General features: G+C 42.7%; 3 long non-coding RNA genes across 3 annotated transcripts; all 3 read left to right on the plus strand.

Annotated features, from left to right (window-relative positions):
- The first annotated feature begins 1,001 nt into the window (after positions 1 to 1,001).
- On the plus strand, positions 1,002 to 5,485 carry LOC112944302. Its single transcript, XR_003248747.1, has 3 exons — positions 1,002 to 1,092; positions 2,352 to 2,426; positions 5,440 to 5,485. It is a non-coding gene; the product is annotated as an uncharacterized LOC112944302 (long non-coding RNA).
- Positions 5,486 to 9,031: 3,546 nt separating this feature from the next.
- LOC112944308 lies at positions 9,032 to 9,955 on the plus strand. The gene is made up of 2 exons (XR_003248750.1): positions 9,032 to 9,322; positions 9,799 to 9,955. It is a non-coding gene; the product is annotated as an uncharacterized LOC112944308 (long non-coding RNA).
- Positions 9,956 to 11,791: 1,836 nt separating this feature from the next.
- LOC112944306 lies at positions 11,792 to 12,251 on the plus strand. Its single transcript, XR_003248749.1, has 2 exons — positions 11,792 to 11,913; positions 12,070 to 12,251. It is a non-coding gene; the product is annotated as an uncharacterized LOC112944306 (long non-coding RNA).
- Positions 12,252 to 12,683: the final 432 nt, after the last annotated feature.

The raw sequence follows: 12,683 nt of genomic DNA on the forward strand, positions 1-12,683 counted from the left end.
CATGTCATCAGTAGTAACTTTGATTCTCCTGTTTCAGCGTCCATGATGAATTTAGATAATGTGTTCTTCAGACCCTCTCCAAGTCCTTGACAATGAGGTTTCCAAATTGATTAGCTTAACAAAGATTCTAGCAGCTTCCTAAATAGAAATTATAACAAATTTCAATCTGGGGTTCAGGTAAAACCCTTTATATGTAAAACCCTATATATTACTGTTCTGGTGTCTACTTTGTATGCCAGCCACAGGAAATATAATTTGGTCATACTTTATAAGGACAGCTTAAACTATTACGGACCTTTAAATAAATCATCAGTTGTTTTAATAGCCTGAAAAGATTTTCAGTTAACTTTCAGCAAAGAAAAGACAGGCAAGTGAGTTGTCTCTTGCCTCTGTGAGGAGTGCCCTCCGTGGTGGCTTCTGTTGGATCCTGTGGTCCCTATGGCTTTCCCAGCTGTCCAGGACATCTGGATACCGTATGTTGGAAGTTCGGTTGGTGCTGCAGGCATTGGGGGATCTTAGCTGTAAATGTAAATCTGTAGACTTGCATTGAGGGACAGGTTGTCTCTTGAATCAGCTTGTGAAGCTAAGGTGGTATTGGTTTGAGTAGTTTAAATGTTAATGTGTTTTAGCCACTTTTAAAAGGTCCTGTAGCCAATTTCTGCTGTATGTTTTAACATCAGTTCATAGGTGCAGATTGTCTTAGAGACCTGAGTTTTGGACTGTATTTGGAAATTTTGGCTATTTGTGTCCAAATTGTGTCTTTATTCGTTATCTTCTAACAGAGACTATGACTCTGTGGCTTCAGCTGAATTGCTGTGAAGATTGCGCTGGCGCTGAAAGTCAGCATCTCACCACTCTTCATTATATGCCCCATGCCTGTTCTTGGGGTAAATATACATCAACTTTTGTTCACAGAGAAACAGGCAGTTAGCAGTGCCATAAATCCAATTTACACTATTCTGTAAACTGTGTTTATCTCCCAATAACTCCTTTAGGCACCCACATGCCCTGCAAGATTGCGTGTGTGGACAGASCCAATGGACTCTCCGCATGAGATGAGCCCTTTAGGATTCATGATGCAGGATTTGCATGGTAAGTGGAGATTTTAATTCATAGTAGCTGTTGCTTATCCACACGAGAGATACTTGTGGATTGTGGTAAGCAAACTCATTGTTCGGCCTATTATTCCTCACTTAAAACCTCCTTTTTGCTCGGCAGGAAGAAAAAACTGCTCGGACTATTAAATTGAGGACCAGCAGTTAATTCTGTGGTGTAAATTCAAATAGAAATMAAGTTACACTGAAGAAAAACAATGGTATTAATAAAGAATGAGTTGCAAATGTGTCTTAAAATAAAAGCTAGCTCTTCTATGAATGGTGAGGAAAAATAATTTCCTCCCACGAGTTGCACGGGGCAGGAGGGACAGTGTTTGCAGTTGGGTTTGTGATGTGAGGGCAGCTGAAAGGACTCGGTGTTTTACCCTGCYGAGTGTTACCACGCAATACAAGTGGACCTGTGGGCACAGGTCCGAGCTCAGACTGCTCCATTCCTTCCATGGGTCCCTTCCCTGCATTTGCAGGATCACTGGTAACATCCACAGCCTTCGTATGTAACAGCTTTGCCATCGTCTCATTTTTAAGTTCTTTAAGTATTTTAATTCATCCTGGATTATAACCCATTGCAACCCAGTGCCAGCGTTTTTTATAGCGTACAAACATTAGCACCCTGCTATGGTCAGGAACTCATTTCATCAACTCTTTGTTAGCTCCTTTGGCTGTTATTTTGGCATTTGCTTCTGGGCTGACTCATATCTTGTATTTCTGACTGTAGAAAATGCATTTATCTGCTTCTGGAACGGACTTGGCTTTCTGAATATCATGCAGATGCCTAATTTGCTTGAACTTCAAAACAAACCTTTAAACCAAACCTTTGGTGCCCGCACCAAGCACTTATGGCAGTTATAGTGTCCTCTCTTTGTGGGTAAGCATGACTCTGCTCATTAGATGCAAGTCATCTCGACTGAAAAGCTGCTGGTCATTCCCTCAGGTCATCAGCCTAGCTGGAGCAGCTCCAATTACCTGAGCAGAATAGTATCACTCATAACAACCTAAGTAAATCAGGAAGTCACAGAACAAGGGAAGTAATTATAGCTTCTTTCAGTCCTGAAAAAGCAACCTGTTCTTTTACGACCCATCAAAACCATGTGTTTGCCTTTAGTGGTTAAAATAAAGGGTGTGCAATTTGGGAATAATCCAGCTATGAAGTTTCCTTAGTAATTGGCAAGTCCTGAAAGGTTTTCACTTCTGCAATTTAAAGGTGGTGAGCATGAGATTAATTCAGTTTTCTTTTAGATTAACCTTTAAGGGACACTGCAAAACTGAAGAGTGACGTTTTCGAATGGGGAACCCACATCTTGCCCTTTTGACGTAAGGCTTATTTTGTTAATTAGCTTTACATTTCATTTATGATCCGATTTAGTCGTACTGTAAGCTAGAATGTCATTCGCTGTAACATTCAGAACTCCTAAATTACTTGCCACTATTATAGAAAGGACTGTTGTGTTCTTCATTCCTAATAGTAGCATTATCAGTTTGCGCAACTCGCTCTTGTTTTTCAGCGTTCGTTTCAACACACCCATTTCGTTTGATTCAGATTCAACAGATTCTAGGCAGAAAATAGTCATTTTCAGTGAGTCTACATGCAATTTTTATCAACTGTTTTTCAAACATTGAGGGTATGGGCACATGCTGCTGTCTTCCTGGAGGGAACCTCTGTAAATCCGAAGGCGATCAATCTTTTCTTTTCTTGGAAATAAAAAGCCTGATCCCACATGATACTTCAGACTGTGCTTTCACTGAGCACATGAGTAATCTGGCTGAAATYAGTGGGATGACTCAAAATGCTTAAAATGATGTGCATCCCTGCCCCTGGACATTTCATACAGGACATTTAATGCTGGAGCAACACTCTTGCCTCAGTTATACTCCACTCACTCTTTTCTCAAAAAAAATAATGAGTGAAGCACAATTTCTGCCCTTTGGTAGGGAAGGGGTCATAAGATTGCAGCTTAACTTTTGATTAAAATAATTCAATACTTAAATCACCTGGTTAGACCSTTCTGCATTGACTTGGTATCTTTGTGTCAGATTTTCAATATCATTCGTGTCAAGTAACTCACTTGACACAAGTGGCCTATTTTCCTGTTAATGTACTTGATACAAAAGGCTGCCTCTTTCTCAGATGTGTTTCTTGCTAATTAACCAAATAATTATTATCACAGTAGGCTGTGAACACGCAGCACACTGTGGAGGTACAATCCTGAAATGGGATAGTGGGTTTTCCAGAGGATGGATTAAAACTTGAGTAAGAGTCTCCACGCATAGCTCTCCATCGGGGCTGTGCCTTCCTGACAAGCAATGCTTTCATTTCAGGAAGGAAAATTTGGGATTTGGGAAAAATTTGCAGTGTATTCTATATTTTTCAGTTGCTGTGAAAATGGTTTGAGTTTTGTCTTCTCAATCAGAGTAACCGCAGTGAACCCAGAGCAGCAGTGCAGCTAAATGAGGTGGGGATCTCACACCTGGCCTCTCATGGCTGTGTCTTCTTCAGTGTCACTTGTTCCAGGAGCTTCAGGGAGAAGCAAGGCTAGTGCTTAGGGCTTTGATGTTTGCGTGTCCAAGCTGTTGCAATTTCCTCAACAGAGCTACTAAAATAGAGCTGCACTCTGCGTGTTTATCTCTGTCACTTGAGTTATGGAGAGAACAGTCTGCTTTAAGACACGAGCCAAAGTGCTAGGAAAAGAATATTCCCTAGTGAAAAACAAGGGGATCTTTTGTCTGCTTTTCCCTGCAGAGCCCAAAAGGAGCTGCCATCCCAGCCCTCCCTACCCAAGCGATCACAAAGGAGCGAGCCACAATCTACTGGGAGATGAGGGAACATCTCCCTTTTCTTTCTCGCACTGAGCTTGTATCCTTGAGCCTTTTCCCCCTTGTTTTCCAGATATTGTTTTTCAAAGTCAGCTGCCCTTGTGGCTTGTGCTTTGTGGCTCGCGCTCCTACGGCTCGGGGTCCCTGCTTCCAGAACGTGGGAGTTCGGCGCCAAAAATGTTCCTGTGCACAATGTTCCAATGAGCTATATTGAGAACAGTTTCTCGCTGGCCTTGCGACTTCCCCATGGTGTAGGCAAAGCCAAGCTAGTTCAGAGCTGGCCAGGTCAGGCCCCAGATGTCCAGGGCTTAGAGCAGGCTTACGGCCGCGCTGCTRCTCGCTCTCAGGACACTTCTGCAGAGTTTCCCACTGAAACTGGGAAAGTAGCTGGGCTGCTACCCGGCTCGAGCCCGCAAAACTCATGCGATCACAGCCATGGCAAACAAGCTGCACGTAGCTTGAGTTTCGTCTCATTTTTTCAACTCCGGCCAACCAGGAATGTAAACCACACTGACCAAGCAAAACCGGGGAAACTGCCAGTGAATGCAGGAATAAGAATAGGAAGGAAGATGTGGAAAGCACGAGGTAAGAAAACGAGCACTGCTTTTTTTTTTCTTTTTTTAAATACTCAACGTTTTGACTCCAATCAGGCTTCGCAAAGCTGTCAAATGTCTGCAGAAATGATCTGTGCTTTTTTGGTAAGACCTCTGATGGCAGTGACTCCTAAGTCAGTATTTGGGTGAGCTTTAGCTGGAGTACTTGTTTGGTAGAAACGCCAGATGGATCCAAAGCTGACAAGCCACCTACCACTGCCATTAGGGAGGCTTGATTCAACCACTGTAGGGGATAGTGCCAGTGAGGAGAGTTGGATTCCCTTCTAGATCCAGGTGTAGAAGGCAAATACAAACATCCCAAGTGCCTTTGCCCATATTTTGTGACTGTTCAGACCTAGGGACTATTTTTGACTCCATGAAGGTAAACTTAGTCCTCTAGAGGGCATGGTTACACTGATTATATATTTAATAATTAACTAGTATCACCTTGACTATGTGTTCACTTTTACTAGTGTAAATGAGTAAAAGCACTGGCAGCCATAGACTTTTCTTAACTTTATACCTTATTGTAAGCTCTTCCGTATCATCTGTCTTCTGGAGGAGGCTAATCCTGAGTGGGCCAGAGGTTTGGGTTTCATCATGGGTGAAGCTTTCCAAGAAGCAGCTCTATTTTCTTTCCTTTGCAGTCAAAGTTAACAAAATTGTGCAGATGTGAACATGGCCATCGTCTTTTCTACTGTACGTGTTGCCCTGGCGTGCAGATGTAGCAGAGTTTGGGAGCAGGGGCCTTGTAATTCACAGAAAGATGCTGTGCTAACTGATCCCCGAATCCACCTCCTCTCGTTGCGGCAGCATCAGTTGCGCAGAGCCATTTCAATCTGGAAGTCACGTCTTTGCACAGCTTTCACAGGGTTCACTTGTCTCTAATGCAAACACCTGTATTTTATTCCATTTTACAGTATTTAAATCCCCTTATAAAATAAACGGCTACTCGCTGGAACGTTACCCRTGCTGTATGCCCAAGATCAGATGAATTTTAAGAGCTAAGATGCACTGGTGAGTAAGAAAGACTGGAAACAGTCATGAGACGATGTTTCAAACAGGAAATCAGCCCATTTCTTGGCCTCTCCGTATATTGCATGTGCCTATCATGTTAAGATTTCTTTCTTGGATCATTCATGTGCCAAACCAACACTTAGGAACCTGAAAGTGTGTTAATCTGCACTAATTCGTTGCCATCCCTGGGCTGTGCTGCACAGTATAGCTTTGCTTTTGCTTGCAAAAAAAGAAAAAAAGAAGAAGAAAAGACATTGCTTTTAGAAAGGTTATTTTTTCTAGTGATTTTTTTCTTGTCTCGTGAGAAAGTGATGTTCTTAACTGGTTTAAAAGATACACAGTGGTATATGGGTAAAAGATACCCAGTGGTATATGGGTGAACCAGATGTTCTTTGTATTCTTCTAAGCTTCCCATTTCAACACAAACCTGGCTGCACTGCCCTTACTTAAGGCTGACTTTATGACCCTAAGCCAAATGCAACATTGGTCACAACTTACATAACTTGGGCATTAGTAGATCTTAAGGAAGAATAAAACATGGTAGACTGAAGTCCCAGAAATCTTAAGTTGAGCTGGTGATGTGCTTTTTGTCTGAAGATGGGAAGCAAAGCCCTTAAAATCTGCGGGAAAGATGGCTGTGAGTGTCAGGATTGGAACGAGGGAGATTGGAACTTCGGTATTACCAGGTGGCCTGAGCAATTTGGGGAATTAAGAAATAGAAATGTACTGCAGCAGAGGAGAAGCACAAAGACCACAACAAGCAAGGCAAGACTGAGTGTCACCTTGATGTGTCCCCTGGCCTGTCCCTTTAGCGTGTCCTGAGCTGTGCCCTGGCTCGTGCTTGGACTGCCAAGTGGTCCATAGGCTCTAGGTCAGTTTTATGGAACAACCAAAATAGCACTTGCTCCTGAAGAATTCAAGCCAAGATTTATGCACTGGAAAAGACCTCTAAGATAAGAATTATTTTCTAGGTTATTTTCTAAGATTAGAATTTACTGGACATATCTATTGAAACTCTTCTCAGTTTTAGGATGAGAGCCAGGCAAAACTATCCCTCGAAAGAAACTAGAAAAAGTGGTCGGGTTTTATCTTCTCCCTTTTGTCTTCATTTTCAGCTAACATTTGAATTTATTGGCAGGAAGGATTTCTCAAGAGCTACCCTGGTGCAGATCTTCCACAGGCTTCTCAGCGCTGAGCCTCTTTGTTTCTACATTTCCTCCTTAGAAGATCTTTGGGCAAACATGTGCAGTGCTTAGTAATAACAATACTAATGCTATTATTAGAATTAATAATAGAAACAGTAAAGTGAAGCACATTTGGAGAGTGTAGGAATCCCAGTTGCAATTGTTACATTTATGCAACTGGAAGTGACCCCAACTCACCTGTTCTAGAGGTTAAATAGGAGATGCTTCAGGTACCATCTCCATCACATCACCGTGCTTGATGATAGATTASACCAATAGTTGTTTGCAGAAATTATCAGTAAATATAAATTATCACTAAATATATTCATTTGAGGTGTTAATTGCTGGCAGAAAAAAAAAAATGCTGGTAGAAAGTGAACCTGACCGAGTCAATYGATTTAAATAATCCCATGAGGTCCAGTTGGGATCCCATTCTTCTTTACTAGAGGATTCCAAGTTGGACTGCAACTTAAGTGCCACAAATCCCCGAGTCTTTCATCAGGGTGAGATTCAGAGAGTAAGTCACAGTGATCAGGAACTATGTGTAAAGAAGACTGCATTCTGGAGCCACCCGAGCCAACTTGGAAGAGTTAAGCCAGGTATCAAGCTCAGGCCACCTGCAGCCTCACACTGGGCCTGTCCCTGCTAGCTCAGCCAGATCAAGCAGACAGCATCTGAGACTTCTACGCCTCCAGTTACTCAAAATTAGCTCATTTGCAGCTAGTCCAGATACCTCTGCATTACGCCGCGGCTTGCGGTGCAGACATCCCTTGACACTCCTGTGGGCTGGATGCACTTGTGTAATTTTTTGCAGCATACATGAAAATGCAGCGTGGAGGCTGTTGGGGAGGAAGGAGGGGATTGGAACGGGGTGGTGTTGGCTTCGACGCCGGACACGCTGTCTCATACCATTATGGCTGCGRCCATTTCGTTCTAATTCACCCGTATCAACTGTTTTTAGGTCTTCTCAGCATTTCCCTCTTGCCATCACGCTGAAGAAGGCTTTGGCCAGGCTTCATTATGCTTGGCTGGTGTCAGCGAAGGAGTGAGTGACACTGTTATCCAAGTCTATCTCCCCACCACAACGCAGACAGCCAAGCACTGTTGGCCCCAATGGATATTGCTCAGCAGATCTTTGTCAGGCTTGTTCAAACAAGATTTGTTACCATTGACCTACCAGATAAAGTTCATGCCTCTGACTCCAGGATACTTCTTGTCTTGGTGTCATTTGTTCACTCGAATAATTGGTTATTGTAAGATTATCACATTAAGGGGGATTTTTTTTTTTTTTTTTTTTTTTTTTTGTGTTTGTTTTAAGAACAGCATTCTTCTTACTATCAGATGCTGGGTAGGTAGTGGATTCTGTTGCTTTCTATTCCAGTGTGGATTTGGGTAATGAAAATGAGAGAATATAAGCCTTGGACAGAACCACTGCTATAGAAATCTCCCCCCAAGCCTTTGCCAGGTTAATTCGTTGCTGGCTAATGCAGCTCGGGCGTCTTTTAAGTGAAAGGTGCCAATCATGCAGAATTATACGGTGGTTTTGAACAAAGCCAACTCACCTGTTTGCTGGAGACTTGAATCAGACCACCAAACRCATTTGCACTTATGCCTAGAAATGAGCCAAACCCACAGAGTCCAGATCCAAATCTGGCTTTGAGCTCTTAAGGTCTGATCCTGATGGTCTCTATGGCTTCTTTACTTAAAACGCGGTAAGGAGATCAAAGAGTGAGTTCAAATTAGACCTCTGAGGCGCAACGCAACATCAAGCCCTGGTCCAGAGCCACCAGGGAATGTGACCTAACCAACTCGTCACTCAAACAGAAGAGTTTATTGTTTGTTCTGTTTGTTCTGTTTGTTCTGTTTTGTTTTTTTTTCTCTGATTTGAGCTACATTTGATGACTTATGTGGTTTTACTTTTCATTTCCTCACTTCCCAGATCTATGCATGGTCCTATGTCAGTTCAGAACGTCCTAAATCAATTGAAGCATCACACACCAAAACTGATGTTGGCCCACCTTGTTTTCAGAACAATTTCTGAAATGTAGAGCAGAATGCATTTTGGGCCTAATGTCTGAAATMGCTGCTTTTCTTCATATTTATCCACTGCATTCAAAGGAGCTGTCTGTGGGAGGAAAGGTTGGTTTTTACCAAGCCTTTTGATTGAGATAAAATTCAAGAACTAAGCATTCACYGTGGAAGCTGGTCAGCAGGCCTGCACATCTTGCACCTTCTGAATCTCAGATTCAAATCTTAACAGAAAGAAGAAAACTCTTCATCTTTCCAAAACAGAACCACTAAGTACTGGACAATTTACTGCTTTTAATTATTTGGATTGATGTCTTAACAGCCTAGATCCTGTCTTCTTTGCACAGCTCCTCTAAGAGAATGTAGTGCTTTTCACCAAAGGGTTTGTCTCGGAGGCTGCAGTCTTAACGTTTCTGGGATCCATCAGTAAGTACTGGCAACCGAACGCCCAGCATAACATTGGAGGGTGGTGGCCATCCTGTAAAAATGTAATTTCCGAAGTGGAGTGTGACTTCATCAAGCCAAGAAGCTCTGCTGAAGGGTGATTTGGAGGTTCCCTTTGAACACAGGTCAGGTATGTGGCTATAGGTTTATGGAATTTTAGTGTTTCCTAGTTGAAATTATTCCTACTACATTTTCAAATTTCCTTTCAAGTTCCTAATTACCAACAGCCAAACCAAACTAGTCTGAAGCCCTAAGTCTCTCTGTCCATCCACAGCCTGACAGCTCTGCCAAGCAATATTCTGTTACACTACTTACATAAATTATTTTCTATCCCTTCGATGTATTTCTAGTTTTAAATAATATGTTTTCTTTAGATTCTGGTTTTATTTTTCCCTCCTTTAGTGACTTTACCTTTGCTGCATCCTTTGCCATCACATATCAAGGGATAATTTTTCAGGACAGTTTGTGGGCATTCATGTAAGTGAATTTATCCCAGGAAATGTATATTTGTAGAGGTCAATAGAAGTGTGTGGATCTCCATTGCTTCTGGAGAGATTTTAAGGGATCATTTCTTGATTAATCAATTGAGTTTCTCTTTGTTTACAGAACTGACTGTGGCACTATTCACCAGCCCACTGCGTGATCGTTTTGCCTGGGYCTTTGAAAATGCATCTGCCTTAATCACATCTCCCCAGGAGTCTATTCTAAATCCTTTGACTTGAGCAAGTTCTYGCCAGCTTCAGTGGCAGATGGAGTCACTTGAGGAAAGCAGCAGCCATCACTATACATGGAAGAAGTTTCCAGGTATGGGGTACACTCACCACTGCAGCRGGTCTCCAGCTCCCTGCCTTTGTAGTTCTAGTTCCCCACTCTCTCCATAGGGAAATCTGGGCAGAGCCTCCTTCAGCCTTTCATACCTCTTGCACGCAGACCCCACTGCCCAGCCTGGGCTCTCCCCACTTCGAACCACAACTGACTTTCATGAAAGGAGAAACTATTTTTGCATGGAAATGGAAAGGACCTGAGTGCGGAATGAGGACAGAGAGTGTGAAGCAAGGCTCGCTGTCTCCAAACTGAAGGAAAAAAAATACAGATGTAGAAACAGGTGTTCAGGATATGTCTTTCCCACCTTACATCCCTGTCCAAGCTAATCCACATTTGAGGACACCAAATACTGCAAGCATTCCTCCTTCTCCCAATACAACTGYATTCATTCTTCCATCCCACAGCTTTCAGCACCAGGCATATTCCATCCCCACAGAACATAACTTGCATACCTCTCCGGCCACAAACACACATCCTACTCATAGTCTTCCATGCTTACGAGCACAGGCTGGGTAGAGAAAATTACAYTTCACTTAGATGTTGGCTATTGTAATAACAGAGAGATCCTCTTTGCCTGTTCTTCTCGGTTACAGAAGTCCAGTCCAAACTGAATTGTTTTTCCTTAAAATCAAAGTAATTTGTGAAATAAAGGGAGAACCAGTGATTAGATGCCTATTGCAAGTACAAAACAACAAAAAAATACCTTCAGATGGAAAAGACCTCTTATATCACCTATAGATCTAATCCAAAAGCAGATGTACTTATATCTCCCTGAATAAGATTTTATCTTAGGCAGAAGGCAGGTCACAGTATTTGCTATAGACTGTCCAACATATTTGGTGAAGTTGAGAGCACATCAGTGCTTTTAAAAACTGTGAGGGAGGATCTGCAGCATTCTCTGCTTAGAGCAGTAGGCTCCAAATCCTGAGCAGAGTGAGTTGAAGGAAAATTGCTTCCTCTGTTCCTCAGTGTAAATGGGCGATTACAGCATATATGGTTAACTCTTGTTGGTCACAAAGGTACCACAAAGTGGTTATCACTAGGACATGGCAGCTAAGGAATCRTACTGTTTACTGCACTGAGGAAGGAAAGTCAAATTTTACCTGTTCTTCAGGCCATCTCTCTATGCCCATCCATATTCTGGTTAGTCTTTCTTCACATCTGAGTCAGCAAATAAAAAAATTGCACAGATAGTAGGAATCCCTGGATATCTGAAAATCTGGAACTGCTCCAATTCAGCTTCAAATCTGTCCCCTTTTTCTGCATTTAGAGGTGAGATGTTTGTATGCTGCTTGATGAGATTGTGAAGAAAATGGTGTTTCTGAGTCCTGTTTCTGCGATTTGGCGCTAAATGACAGAAATCCTTTGTCACAGGGCTGGGCAGCTCTGCTGCAGCCCACATCTCCATCATGTTCCTGCTCCAAGAGTCATGTTTGCAGCCCCTGTTTCAGTCTTCACTGGATCTGTGGGAGCACAAAGCATAAAGGAAAGACAATTTATGGGGTTTCTATGGAAATGTGGTTCTTGCCCTTGTCTGCCAGAGCTGACATGGCAGAGGATGGCAGTGGAGGAAGAGTTGCCAGCTTTGAACTTTTATTAATTCTCATCAACAGACACTTTGAGGGAAGTGCTGAAGCAGCTCACGTGTCATCCAGAGCTCATTGCCCATTCTGCTGGCATCCCCCACAGCTTCTTAGAGGTCTAAAACTGTTCTAGAAATCTGCAGCCAATGAGCCTAACCATTAATTCTGCCATTTTGCCCTGCAGATCTGACCTCTTTAAGAGTGATTTGATGTTTCTTTAAGCAACACCCTGTCTCTATGAAGAAGTGCCAACAGGGGAGAAGTTTCAAGCTTGCTATTTTTATTTAAGCTGCTGGAACAGTATGGACATAATGTAAGTAACTGGACCAGCCAAGAGGGTGTCTGTCAGTCAGTGACTCAGTCTTCAGATCAGTCAGATGTGAGCCCAAAAGTCATGATAATAAATAATTTATTTTTGTACATTTCAAAACACCAGATACAGTAAAGTTAATGTTTTCCTTGGATGCAGGCGTTACTGGTCGGCTGTGTTTGCTTCCCACACCAGCAATAACATGTTCTGAATGAGTGTAGGAAGACTCCGACCACCATTCTGCCAGAGCTGACTTGATCCTGAGCTGGAGGCTGCTGAGTCTAAATAAATCACTCTGGAATAACTTGATGTGCAKTTCTGAGGCACGTGGCATCATCGGGTTTGTGCTCCGTCACTCAGAGCACTGGGGGAAGGTAAGTGAGACAAGTAGTCACCTGAAGAATGCGRGTTTTGGGGTTATTTTGGTTTATTCACCATGTTCATGGTGATCCTGCTGAGTCACATGCACGAAGGGAGAATGGCAGGGGAGACTGAGAGATGATTTCCTGTCCTGTGGACTGCCACTGGGAAAGGAAACACACAGCAAAGCGGGACTCTTTTCCACTGGGATGGGATGTGGAAACATGGACGTCTGTCAGGGAATATTCTTATGGATTCTTATGGATTCGTCATCCAGAGTCCTCTCTTGGATGCAAGTAGCCCTCTTGTAGAAGAAGTGAAGGARTCTAACCAGAGATGTCCCTAAAAGAGTTTTTGCAGGAGTTAGGAAGCATGGTGCTCTGAGAGCTGCTCTGTGCAATCAGACACCTTAA

Source organism: Nothoprocta perdicaria, unplaced genomic scaffold (genome assembly GCF_003342845.1).
Source record: "Nothoprocta perdicaria isolate Ctin4 unplaced genomic scaffold, notPer1 scaffold_165, whole genome shotgun sequence".
Classification (NCBI taxonomy): Eukaryota; Metazoa; Chordata; class Aves; order Tinamiformes; family Tinamidae; genus Nothoprocta; species Nothoprocta perdicaria.